Source organism: Pezoporus flaviventris, unplaced genomic scaffold (genome assembly GCF_033815535.1).
Source record: "Pezoporus flaviventris isolate CSIRO_AGI_PZ_B2104156 unplaced genomic scaffold, CSIRO_AGI_Pfla_v1 ptg000023l, whole genome shotgun sequence".
NCBI classification, from domain to species: domain Eukaryota; kingdom Metazoa; phylum Chordata; class Aves; order Psittaciformes; family Psittacidae; genus Pezoporus; species Pezoporus flaviventris.
Window position 1 is genome coordinate 7998039 of NW_026892571.1, and position 12622 is coordinate 8010660.

General features: G+C 39.4%; 1 protein-coding gene and 1 long non-coding RNA gene across 4 annotated transcripts in view; both read left to right on the forward strand.

Annotated features, from left to right (window-relative positions):
* The window catches only part of GABRB2 (gamma-aminobutyric acid type A receptor subunit beta2), a 154065-nt gene that overhangs the window by 90402 nt on the left and 51041 nt on the right, over positions 1 to 12622 (forward strand). The gene's annotated exons all lie outside the window — the stretch shown is intronic.
* On the forward strand, positions 5495 to 9058 carry LOC133270943 (uncharacterized). Its single transcript, XR_009743965.1, has 3 exons — positions 5495 to 8385; positions 8594 to 8699; positions 8797 to 9058. It is a non-coding gene; the product is annotated as an uncharacterized LOC133270943 (long non-coding RNA).

Below are 12622 nucleotides of genomic sequence, written 5' to 3' on the forward strand. Positions count from 1 at the left end.
AAATGTTTTCATGGCTATCAAGGCATGAAATTATACTCACTGCTTGTGTCAACAATTCATTTTTTTTTTAGGTTGTTGTCTTCCCCAGCTCTGCTGGGACCTCAAAGTACATTTAAAGAAAGCGTTCGTAGTTTCTCATAGGCTTAATTTCATGAACTTGAATATGCCAGGGTCTTTTAGCTTCCCCATACAGGAATGTGCTAAGAGAAATGCAGGATTAGCTAATGTTAGTTCTTCACTAGGAATAACTAGTATCATAAACAGTGTCCCAGGTGAAATCTTTATTACATTGTGCTTTTTTCCCAAGAGCCACCTTTGCCTTTCTTCCCAACTACGTAACTTTCACAGTTGATAGTCTTTCCTGGAACAGTGCAATAAGGTATTTCTCTTACTCATTTTCCAGCAGTGGACTTTAGGTTTTGGTAGAGTGGGTTTTTTTGCATTGTACTAAAAACACATGACTTGGCATTTTATAACACTGTTCTTAATATTGCTACACTCCTCACGGTTATCCAGTTCTTGTTATATTTGTTCTGATCATTCATTGTCTTAACAATGGCTGCAGATTTTGTTTCATTAGGAATTCTGTTAGCACATAAATACTGAAGAATATTAATGCCAAGGAGGAAAAGCTTTGCTTATAATCGTTCTCTGCATTGAGCATGATCTGTTCTTTCAGTACCGTACAATTTCCTGCACACCTTTTATATGTCTTTACTAATTGTCTGTTCTTGTCCTATAGCAAATGTTTTTACTGAAGTCCAGGTTAGGTATACTTTCTTTAAAAAAGGAGTTATCGTCTAACCAGATACTTTGAGTTAAGTCATGATAGATTTTTATCATAACTCCATACATGTTAATGTCTTGAATGTCCTTCTGTTCTTTCTCTGCTTTCTCTGCCTTTCCACATACCCCTGCCCCCATTACTGATGCCAGAGTTGATTGCCTTCTTAGCTGCCTGGGTTACTTTTTCCGTGTGTCATTGTGTTTATTGAAGTTTTTGTTAATGTAGGTTTGCATAATCTGGATTAATTAATTTGAAAATTAGAATCATAGAATCATAGAATAGTTAGGGTTGGAAAGGACCTTAAGATCATCAAGTTCCAACCCCCCTGCCATGGGCAGGGACACCTCACGCTAAACCATATCACCCAAGTCCTCGTCCAACCTGGTCTTGAACACTGCCAGGGATGGAAATTATATTGGAAAAGGGTTGTATGTAAAATGTAAAAAATGAAACGTGGGAGATGGTATCATCTATTAAGATACAAGAAGCTGCCTTTTCCTATTTCAGTTTAAGGTAGTATTAGTGAGATCAGATGCTGGAAGTGTGAGATGACTATTCCCCATTTGTTCAAAGGGTATCAGCTTTGCAAAGCTGAAATCCTATTTTTTCTGGTATACCTAGTTACATCTCTGTGATCCTTTTTTACTTTGCTCATCCTTAAAGGGCAGAAGCGTGTTAAATGTTCAGTTTTGCTATGATGCTTCTAAACCTGTAGGCCATCTTTTCCAAGGGGTCTAATCTGAGCTATTCTACTCCTTTTCTTTTGTTATTTCCCAACACACTGAATAGCAGGGTTATAATACTGAAGGGAAATCAATTTTCCTATGTATTCATTTCTCAGTTTCCCAACTTGCAGGCAACAGAGAGCTTTTTCCTTTTTAGCTGAATATTGACTTGACTCAGTAAAATACCTCTACTTTCTGCTCCCTACCTCTGCCACGGCTGTTTCCTGCCTCTCTGGAGTTGTAACTGTTGAAAGGAATGTCTTAGCTAATCAACCATGAGACTCAGGGGAGCTCAAAGCCACAAAGAAGAACAAGGGAGTTTGAAGAATACTTCCAACTCCTATAAACACATAACAATCATACTGCGTATTCTGCAGCATAGCAGAGAGAAGTGATTGGGGTTCTTTCGAATATTTTTAAATGTAATCCTCCAAGATTCATCTGGTAGGTTTGGACCTTTGTCCATTTCAATTACACAACGCCACATAAAGATAAAACAGTTTCTTCAGTTCTGTCTTATAATGTGTTTGGCATAGTTATATTTGTGTTATACTGAGGTATAATTCAGAAACTGACTGCCTTATGTCCGTGATGGGTTTTTTTATCCTCCATTTCTTCGTTGCTGTGGAACAAACAAGAGCACACTGAGCTTCTTAGAAGCATATTCTCAAAAATGTTTTCCATAGCGTATTAAAGATGTGGCATTAAAAAAACCACCGTTAAAGCCCTGCTGTCTGAAGCTTTAGCAAGCAGGGAGCTTGCCACTCAGACGTACTGTCCAGGGAAAAAGGGCAGTCAGAACAGCATGCACAGACATGGAGGAAGGACTGCTCTGCTGATGAATGAGAAATAATTGTTTTCAGAACATGTCATTTATATAACTGCCTGGGGTGTTTGCATCAGGAATCATTAGATTTTTTTTTTTTTTCATGACAGAAAGGCCACAGAAGCACACTAAGTTAAAAAGCTTCCATGAGATAACAGAATCTAGAAAAAGACGGAAGGAACAGATGCAAAAGTGTATCATTCCTCCCAGTAGCAGTGCAGCCCAGTATCGAATGTTTTCGAATCAGATCATCTGAGAGCTCATCAACAAGAGAAGCAGAAGTCATCTTTGTGTGCTCAAGGTGACTTTACAAGCACATTTAAGGCAGTGAAAAGAAATCAAAGATGCCTTTTGCTAAAGCCTTGAGTACTTCGCAGATGGCTGCTCTGGCCATTGATCAAAGCTATAATCAGGTCACACGGGACAAATGGTAGAACTCCAGGAGCCAACAAGGCAAACCTTTTCTGGGTTAGAGGCAAATGTGCTTGATGCCAGGAAAGAGACTCTGCCAGTCCCCTGGGAGTGCGTGTTCAGTAGAGGATACTATGGGAACATGTCACTTCCAACAACTGCACAGTAAGTGGAAAGCTAAATACATGACTTGTGAGCCACTGGTTAACAGTGGTTCATTGTTTTTTTTAGCATTTTTTTTGTTTCCCTTTGTCAAGTTTAGTATGTGTCCTGTTCCCCTTGTCCCTTCAGCTAAGGCTCTTTTGCATAGCCGCCCTTGTGCAGAGAGGATATTCCTCTAGCAGCAGAAGCTGACCTTACCAAAGTACCCCCTTTTTCATCCTTGTTCATCATCTATATGTTCAGATGTCTTAATGTGGATTCTATGTCAATTCAACCTGTACAGCACATTGTGGGGTGAAGAGACATAGATTGTTTAGCAAACAGTGATGGACTCTACCTTAGTACCCACACAGATTATTAGTGGCTCTGGGGACAGGTACTTCGTTCTTTATTTGTCCTTAGTAATTTCATCTCAAGTATGTCAAGAAGAGGTATAATTTCAGTGACAGAATGCACACTGGCAACGAACAGGAAATCCTTGACTTCTCTTAAGTGTGTAGATAGGATGATTCAGTAAAAGCTAAAAAAAACCCCAACAGTAAATGATACTTCTGGCTAGTCTGAAGAGGGGAGGAAAATTTAGACTAACCATCAGGGTGGGTTGTGTACAAGCGAAATAGCGTTTATAAGGTTTTCCTACACACGCATAACCCCAACAGGGGGCGTGTGTCAGGCTTTCAAGTAACATGCAAGGTATGTTGCCCTACAGATAGGCAAGGAAAGCTAAGGCCCAGTTAGAATTAAACTTGGCTAGGGATATGAAAGATAACGGGAAGGGATTCTGTAGGTACGTAGCAAATAAAAGACAGACTAGGGACAACGTAGGCCCCTTCCGTAAGCTATCGGGAGAGCTGGCTATCCTGGATTTAGAGAAGGCTGAGGTTCTGAATGACTTTTTTGCCTTGGTCTTTGCTGGCTCTGACCACACCACCAAAGTCTTGGAAGGCAGACACAGGGACTGTGAGAATGAAGACCTTGGGCCCAGTATAGGAGAGGATCTGGTTCGAGACCATCTCAAAAATGAATGTGCACAAGTCCATGGGACCTGATGAAATCCATCTGTGGGTCCTGAAGGAGCTGGCAAATGAAGTTGCTAAGCCACTGGTCATCATATTTGAAAAATCATGGCAGTCAGGTGAAGTTCCCGATGACTGGAAAAAGGGAAATATAACCCCCATTTTCAAGAAGGGGAAAATGGATGACCCGGGGAATGACAGACCAGTCAGTCTCACCTCTGTGCCTGGCAAAATCTTGGAGCAGATTCTCCTGGAAGGCATGCTAAGGCACATGAAAAACAACAAGGTGCTTGGTGACAGCCAGCAGGGCTTCACTAAGGGGAAATCCTGCCTGACCAATTTGGTGGCCTTCTATGATGGGGCTACAGAACTGATGGACAGGGGTAGAGCAGTTGATGTCATCTACCTGGACTTGTGCAAAGCATTCGACACTGTCCCACACGACATCCTTGTCTCTAAATTGGAGAGACATCAATTTGATGGATGGACCACTCGGTGGATAAAGAACTGGCTGGATGGCCGCACACAAAGAGTTGTGGTCAATGGCTCAGTGTCCGGCTGGAGACCAGTAACGAGTGGTGTCCCTCAGGGATCGGTGTCGGGACCGGTCTTGTTCAACATCTTTGTTGGTGACGTGGACAGAGGGATTGAGTGCGCCCTCAGCAAGTTTGCCGATGACACCAAGCTGTGTGGTTTGGTTGATACCCTGGAGGGAAGGAATGCCATCCAGAGGGACCTCAACACGCTTGTGAGGTGGGCTGATGCCAGCCTCATGAAGTTTAACCATGACAAGTGCAAGGTCCTACACCTGGGTCGGAGCAATCCCAGGCACAGCTACAGGTTGGGCAGAGAAGAGATTCAGAGCAGCCCTGTGGAGAAGGACTTGGGGGTGCTGGTTGATGAGAAAATGAACATGAGCCGGCTTCAGTGTGCGCTTGCAGCCCAGAAAGCAACCGTATCCTGGGCTGCATCAAAAGGAGCGTGACCAGCAGGTCAAAGGAGGTGATCCTGCCCCTCTACTCTGCTCTTGTGAGGCCTCACCTGGAGCATTGTGTGCAGTTCTGGTGTCCTCAACAAAAAGGGCATGGAACTGTTGGAGCAAATCCAGAGGAGGCCACAAGGATGATCAGGGGAGTGGAGCACCTCCTGTATGAAGACAGGCTGAGAAAGTTGGGGCTGTTCAGCCTGGAGAAGAGAAGGCTGCGTGGAGACCTCATAGCAGCCTTCCAATATCTGAAGGGGGCCTATAGGAATGCTGGGGAGGGACTCTTCATTAGCGACTGTAGCAACAGGGCAAGGGGTAATGGGTTAAAACTTAAACAGGGGAAGTTTAGGTTGGATATAAGGAAGAAGTTCTTTACTGTAAGGGTGGTGAGGCCCTGGAATGGGTTGCCCAGGGAAGTTGTGAATGCTCCCTCCCTGGCAGTGTTCAAGGCCAGGTTGGACAGAGCCTTGGGTGACGTGGTTTAGTGTGAGGTGTCCCTGCCTATGGCAGGGGGGTTGGAACTGGATGATCTTAAGGTCCTTGCCAACCCTAACTATGATTCTAATTCTATGATTCTATATTTCCTACTTTGTGTATGTCTCAGTGCATCTTTGCAGCAGCTTACACCTTGGAAGTTCTCATAACACAAACAAGGTGATGTACAGTTTACAAATGAACAAAGAATTATACAGAAGTTCTGCAACAGCTTTTTCATGCTTTGAAGCAACCTGGAGTTAAATTTAAAAGGGAATCCAAGAAAGTAATATCCAATCTCTGCTTATCAGCACCAGATGATATGGGCAATGTAGATTTTTCACAGAGAAATTCATACCTTGAAGCTCATTTTTGTCATTCTAGAAATGAATATGGAGAATATATAAAATCATAAAGGTACACAGGTAAAATGCAGGTAGTTTTTAAACTTCTAAAGCATTTTGCCTTTTATAACCAGTCTTCACTAGAGTACATTTGTCATTATTACCCATAACCCTGCTTTTCATCAGGGGATTATTGGGATCATAAGAAAGCACTAGATTAATTTGCTAAGGGTTTGGGGAAAGCTAAATGTCCATGAAGGCATCACTGATGCTGTAGAAAGATGCCCTCCAAAAGAAAATTATATATTTCTAAGAGATACTCTCATAATCTTACATGCAATAAACTGCATGGAAGTGTGGAAAGCTGACGGTTTGGCACTTAGTCCTGTTTCCCAAAGGCATGAATTTTATAAGTTAAATATTCACTTTTTTTTTTTTCTTTTTACTAAACTGAATAGCAGGACCTCTGTTATAACTTATCATACTTCAGGTAAATGTTTTTATGTAGGTCTAGTATTGTTTTCTAGTATGTTGTAACTGGTGATTTCCTCCAGAGAAGGAATATTTATAAATGCTCTTGGAAAAGACGTTGATACCGTTACATATCTATGTCTATGTAGTGTGTGATCTGAGATTATAATTTATTATTTTCCTTGGAGCACATCTATTTTTATTTTTATTATTTTTATTATAATTTTGCTGTGCTTAAAATGGTTTAAAGCTTTGATTCAGTCAGTAGGCAATTCAGGTGGAGTCTTAGGTGTATATTGACTCTTCTGCACTAATCATTGTTCTGCCAAGTTCTCCTGTTTTGGTTTAGGCACAAAGAAATCGCTTTTAGTTGAGCTGTAGCTTGCTCACCTGTGATTTTTCAGTTGTTGCCTGGTGCTTGTAAGTGTTGGACCTGATCATTATTAGCTGTAGAATATTGGTTAAAAATGTACACATCTCCTAAAGGGGCAGGAAAAACATGCTCCGTGCTGGCATGCATTGTATTCCTGCCAACCAGAGGTCACGTTACATCAGAGGCTGCTGCTCCTGGTAATAAGTAGTCAATGATTTGAAGTGGCAATACCAGCAATTTTCTGATCACTCGGTTAGGATGGCAATGCTTCTTGAGTTTGGCCTAGCGATACACTAATTTGTCATGCTTCTTTTTATCATTGTGACAGCTGTAGGTTCTGATACAGCTTTTATGGGCTATTATGAAGTTCGTTTGCATTGAGTTCATAGCAGCTAACGTACCTGACCTTGCGTGGGATGTGAGAATAATCCTTTCCCTCCCTCCTCCTCTTTTTTTAACCATCAAAACCATTATTGACATACAGTGTTTTGCTTCCCTGTTATGCATAGCTTGCTTGGATTGCAGAGTTTAGTGCTAAAAAAAGGTTTATTCAAGATTTGGTGAAATAGCCTGAATCACAAAGTGCTATTTGTAAATAATGCGCTTTCTCCAATCTATCTCAAAAAACCCTTATGTGTCAGTTGTATCTTACTTGAAGATAGAAATGGTAATGTGTGATTACTACTTTATTTTTCATGGAAGAGTGAAATGTCTCAGCATTCATATGTTTCACTAAGCCCACTTCTGGTTTTTAAGCCTTTTTTCTTTTGGATATGTTCAATTCATGATGAACTGAGAATATCCATTAGGCTTTCTGTGAGGAACAAAGTTGAAATATTAAATATGGAAAATGACCAAAGAGTTTTCATTATTGTGTTTGGCTGAGTAACAAGTTTCTTGTTATATACCTCCAAAAGGCAGCTCTTTGTAACTGCAAAATGTATACATTATCCTTGGACATTATGCTGTTTGTACTGTTATTATACTGTTGTGTATGGAGCACAGGTATGAATAATCAGCCATACAGGAATACGCTGAAAATGCATTCATTGAGATTACAGCTTTAGATCTTGCAGCATGTCATATATCTACTCTTCAGCTACAGAGCAAACTACTACTTGATTTGCTATCACACGAGTTTGTTTCATCTTCTGATTGATGCGTTACTCGAGCCAGGATTTGAAATGTTACCTCAGCCCAGGCAACGATCTTATTTAATAAGAGGGTAACATAACAGAAAAACAAAGGAATTGATGGAAGTCAGCATTCAGCCATATGTCTGAGAACACACCTTTCCACTTTGACATTATGTGTACAGGTACTGTGCTCTAGAGAAGACTACGTGATAGCGTAAATAACAACTTGTAACAGTAGTAATCTGCAATTATCATGAATGGAATCAAGTGCTGTGCTGAATCCAAGTGCTGTGCTGACGTGTGAAAGATGATTATCTGAAGTATCTGATGTTTTTTTGCATAACCTCATGCAATGGTTTCCTGGTAAAATCACTGATTTTACCTTATATTCTGAAACTGTTAACTGACAATTAATATATATTAGATGTGAGTATGTGTTCAGTAGCAGACACAGCTTTTTTCAAGGCAAAGATCTGTTGTGGGCTGCTACAAGAGCTAGGTTCATAAAAGCAGAGAACACATCTCCATTTTACTGTGTGAGAGCTCATCTGTGCACATCAGGGGCTCTTCAAGGAAGTGGCCACAGCCTGGAACAGTCTCTTCAACAGCTTACGTCTGGAAGACTGATCTGTTCCAAAATGTTACACGGAGAACCTGAGTGACACTGAAATTGTGGTAAGTTTTGCTTTTGCTTGTGAATTTTGATTTTCTTGCTTTGTAACCTGTTACCTATTTTGGGGAAATTATAGAAAAGGGCAAAGAACACAACAGTGTTTTCTTTTTACCTGTGTTTCCTCTTTATATTCTTTTCTTTGCAGAACCAAAATGAATAATACAAACATTCACAGTGCTGACTCCTATTCTGTTAGAATTACTTTCCTAGAGATGGTATCCATGCCAAGGAACTTCTCATTCTTCACATACAGCTCACGTGAATGTGGAGGGGAGGAGATGAGCATCAAAGAGCTGCATGTGCAATGCTTTATACTGTAAGTTGCTTATGTAGCTTATAGCTTATGCTTATAGCATACTTTGTGTCGGTGGTGCTGTATACATGTACTAACCAGAGTATCATTTCCCTTTCAGGTTTCAAGAACAACTTTCTGCAAGTCCAGAAAGAGCCACAATCTTATTAGATCAATGCATGATTTATTTACCTGTGAAACCAGCCTAATTTCCTATTAAAGATTGTTCTCTTATTGTCCAAGAAGAACTAACTTTTGCTTATCTCTATTTTTATTAATTTATGGGAAGATGGGATCAGTGAAGTAGGGTTTGCATTTTGCTATGAGGGCAGACAAGCCTGTACCTCGCTGTGTCCAAAATTTGCATTTTACCCTATAATGTGTTATGTTATAATGTGTTATGACTTCTCTCTTTCTTTTACAATGATTCTTCATGTGCTGCTGAAAATACTGTGGAATTGATTATATGGGTGTGGAAACTTACAAGTTTCTTTGCTATAAATGTTAGCTTTCTTCACAAAATAAACCTGGGGTTTTTTGATTGTTGTATCTGTGTGTTTCATTATGAGTATAAAGAAATTCTGAGCACAGTAAAATGTGGGAAACAGTCTGCTGAAGGATGACTACAAGATTGTAATACCTCGCAGATGATTTTTCTATTTTTACATTAAAAAATTATAAATGAGAGTACTCATAAAATCATATATAAAAATATTAGGTGTTATAAAAATAATTGTATTTTGGATGGCAGATCTTGAAAGCAATGTAAAAGTAAGTAGCATTTGTACTGTGCGTGTTCCTGTCAATTTGTGTACTGAGTACGGGCTTTGTCATTTTTTGTTTGTTTTTCTTGAAGATACATCTTGTTGCAACTGAACAGTAAACTCCTATTTTCACATGTTTACATAGGTATTAGCTCTTATTTGGCCTTGAAACTGTACTTGGGAACGTTTTGTTCTGCGTCTGGATGCCAACTTGCTTTTGGTATTAAGGAATTTAAAAAATATATTTGATCGATTGGGTAATGATGTTTCTTACAAATGGTATGACCGTAATTTTACCAAACAACGAGTTGTAAATACGTAAATGTATTGATGCAAGTATCATTTAAGTATGATTTTTGTAGTCTTAATGGTCATATGAACAGGCAACTTAACATGTTCTCATACTTTAAAGTGTATGTTAAAATGACTTGCTTTTTCAGGCATCTCTAGCCTTGTTAAAACTTGAGCTTTGGCCTTCTGGACTACTGAATCAAAGTTCAAAGCTGGAGCCAGGATGAACAACAATGACATAAAGATTTTTAGCTTCATCTAAATACTATTTTAACAACTTAATAAAATAGTGTCTGTGCTATTGTAGGAAAAGAACTGTAGATGCTCTTTGTTAATCTCTTAAATCATTGCCCTATCCTTTAGAGAAAAAATGAGCTATGTAAATTCTTGAAACATTGTAGTTTTGTCACCACAGAAGAATAGGAATAGTTATTCAACTTGCACCTTTCCCACAGAAGCAGTTATGGGAACAGCAGCATTAATTTTAGGGGGTTTTACAGCTGGCATTCAGCAAAACTAAGTTTGTGTCACATACTGATCTGCAGGTGTAATACCCAGAAGGGAGAGGTATCTGTTAGACACAGCCTTTGAAACATAAAACTCATTTGGCATTTTGTCTTGGAAGCCAAAGAAATCAGTTGTAATATCTCTTGGTCAGTATGCTTAATGAAATCCAGGTCAGCCTGGTATTAAATGTCTAGAGAGATTCTTTCTGGAGAAAAAACAGAGGAGAGGTGGGCGCACAATATGGGTATATACCATTCTATGATATGATTTTTTCATGGCCTCTGGCATGGTAAAAACAATAATTTGATCTGAATATTGTCCATTGATTTAAGAGTATGTTTATGACAGTAGGGAAATAGATACTCTCATTGCACAGCAGTACTCAAGGTTCTCATCAGGTGTTAGCTATATTTCTCTTAAGTAACTCCAGTGCAGTACTTTTCACAAACCTGGTTGAGAACATACAACAGAGTTAGTATCTGGTTTAGTACTTCAGCATGAAGTGATCTTAGCCTTCATTTACGTAAGATTTGATGACTTGTGCACTTGTCTTTCCTGCTTGAGCATAAACCAGCATCTCCCACTGAGTTAGACTCCTGTGACTACTTCCTTAATTTTATTTCTTCTTGGAATAGAAAAGCATTACCTTGAATTAATACTGTGATCTTAACATGGCTGCTCTGGAGATGAGAAGGATCTCGGGTTATATAGAAACAATATAATTTTATGATATCACTTGGTTTCACTGGGAAAATATCATGGGTTTGAAAGCAGCACGTTTTCCTTAAATACAGGAATTTAGGCAACCTAGAGCAGCTGCTTGGTTTGTGTGTTTTTGTGTTTGAGTTTGTTTGTTTTTTAAAATCCTTTTTGCCTTCAGGGATTTGGATGATTGTGGCAAGTGTTTTGGCCAGAAGGTAGAATAAAGCTCACTAGGGGAGACTCCAGATGGGACTGAAAATACAGCGTTGTTGGTTCCACATGTTCATGAGTTAACACATGAGGCCACTTGACCAGCCAAAAATGAGCTCAGTCTGTTAAAAGAAGATAATACCTTCTTTTAAGTGCTGTTATTAAGGTCCTATCATTCTGTTATGACAAATAATATCTCCAAAATCCTGAATTTGCTTATGAATACTGCTATTCTGTGAGTGTCTGACCTTCGAAGGAGTGAGCTCAGCTATCAGCTCAAGCACTATCCTCCCTGGCAAGTTATCCAGAATAGATTACAAGCTGCTTCCAAAGGAAGGATAAATGTAAGCCTTAAATAATTATGAGGATGATGAGTAGGCAAGCCTTTTAGTTAGATCTTTCCTTATCTAAATTGTTTTTCCAAACATGATAAAAATATCAAAGTATGCAGTAAAAATATCTGAGCAAAATATCAGAATCAGTTGCACAGAGGAAGATAATTAGCAGATAGCGTGCATCTGTTCTTACAGGCTCAAAGAAGGGCAAATGAGCTGATGTGGAGCTCTGTGTACTTTAACCTGGACTATTTTCAGCCCCTTGGATATCTCACTATCTGTCCACTGCATTGCAGCTGTCTTCAAAAAGTATTTATCTAACAGTAATTCTGTGTTATTTTCTACAGTGCATCCTATAGTGAATGTTGAAGTTCTGATTTTGCTTGTGATGGGAATGGCTGATGCCAGTTGAGTTTCTTGGGCAATATGGACAGGGGAGTTCATGACAAAAATAGTTGCAGAGACCTTACCTCTCTGACCCAATAAATGTGGACTAAAAGCTGTCCCCATTTAAACACTTTTGATTGGGAAGAGATGTTCTCATCTAAAGGCATCGTTGTTGCAACTGGAACATGGGGCCTGAAAGTGCGTGTGTACCTCTTCTGAACTGAATCTTGTTGGTCTCTCATAATGCTTGTTGTGTGCTGATACCTGGAGCCTTTAATAATAATTTGCATTTCAGATATTGACTGAGAATAGGAAGATATCGTCAGTGTACTGAGTTTTACTCAGTATAATAGAGTGGCTAAATGAGACTTTTACTGCTCGGAGAGTAACTTGTTCAGGCTCTTCTTGATAGCTGTGTTAGATGTCAAAGTTGTGAGACTGGTCTGCTCTGAATCACCATTTGGACCAGGGAAGCTTTGGTGCTTTGCATTGTCTTCAAGGGGAACCTGTCTCCTTTCACTCTCTTGAGTAGTTGCCTAACTTTGGCATCAGCATGTTGAAGTACACAGCATGAAATCCCTCTTGACTGACATTTCTGGATTGATCAACATAGCTACAATTGACAAAGAGTATTAAAATTAAGGAAAGAAACACAAAACTAATTACTAATTTGTAAAACTCTTTTGTCTGGTTTTGAGAATAAATGTAACAATTCAAACACATTTAAATATAACTTTAGTTCTCTTTATTT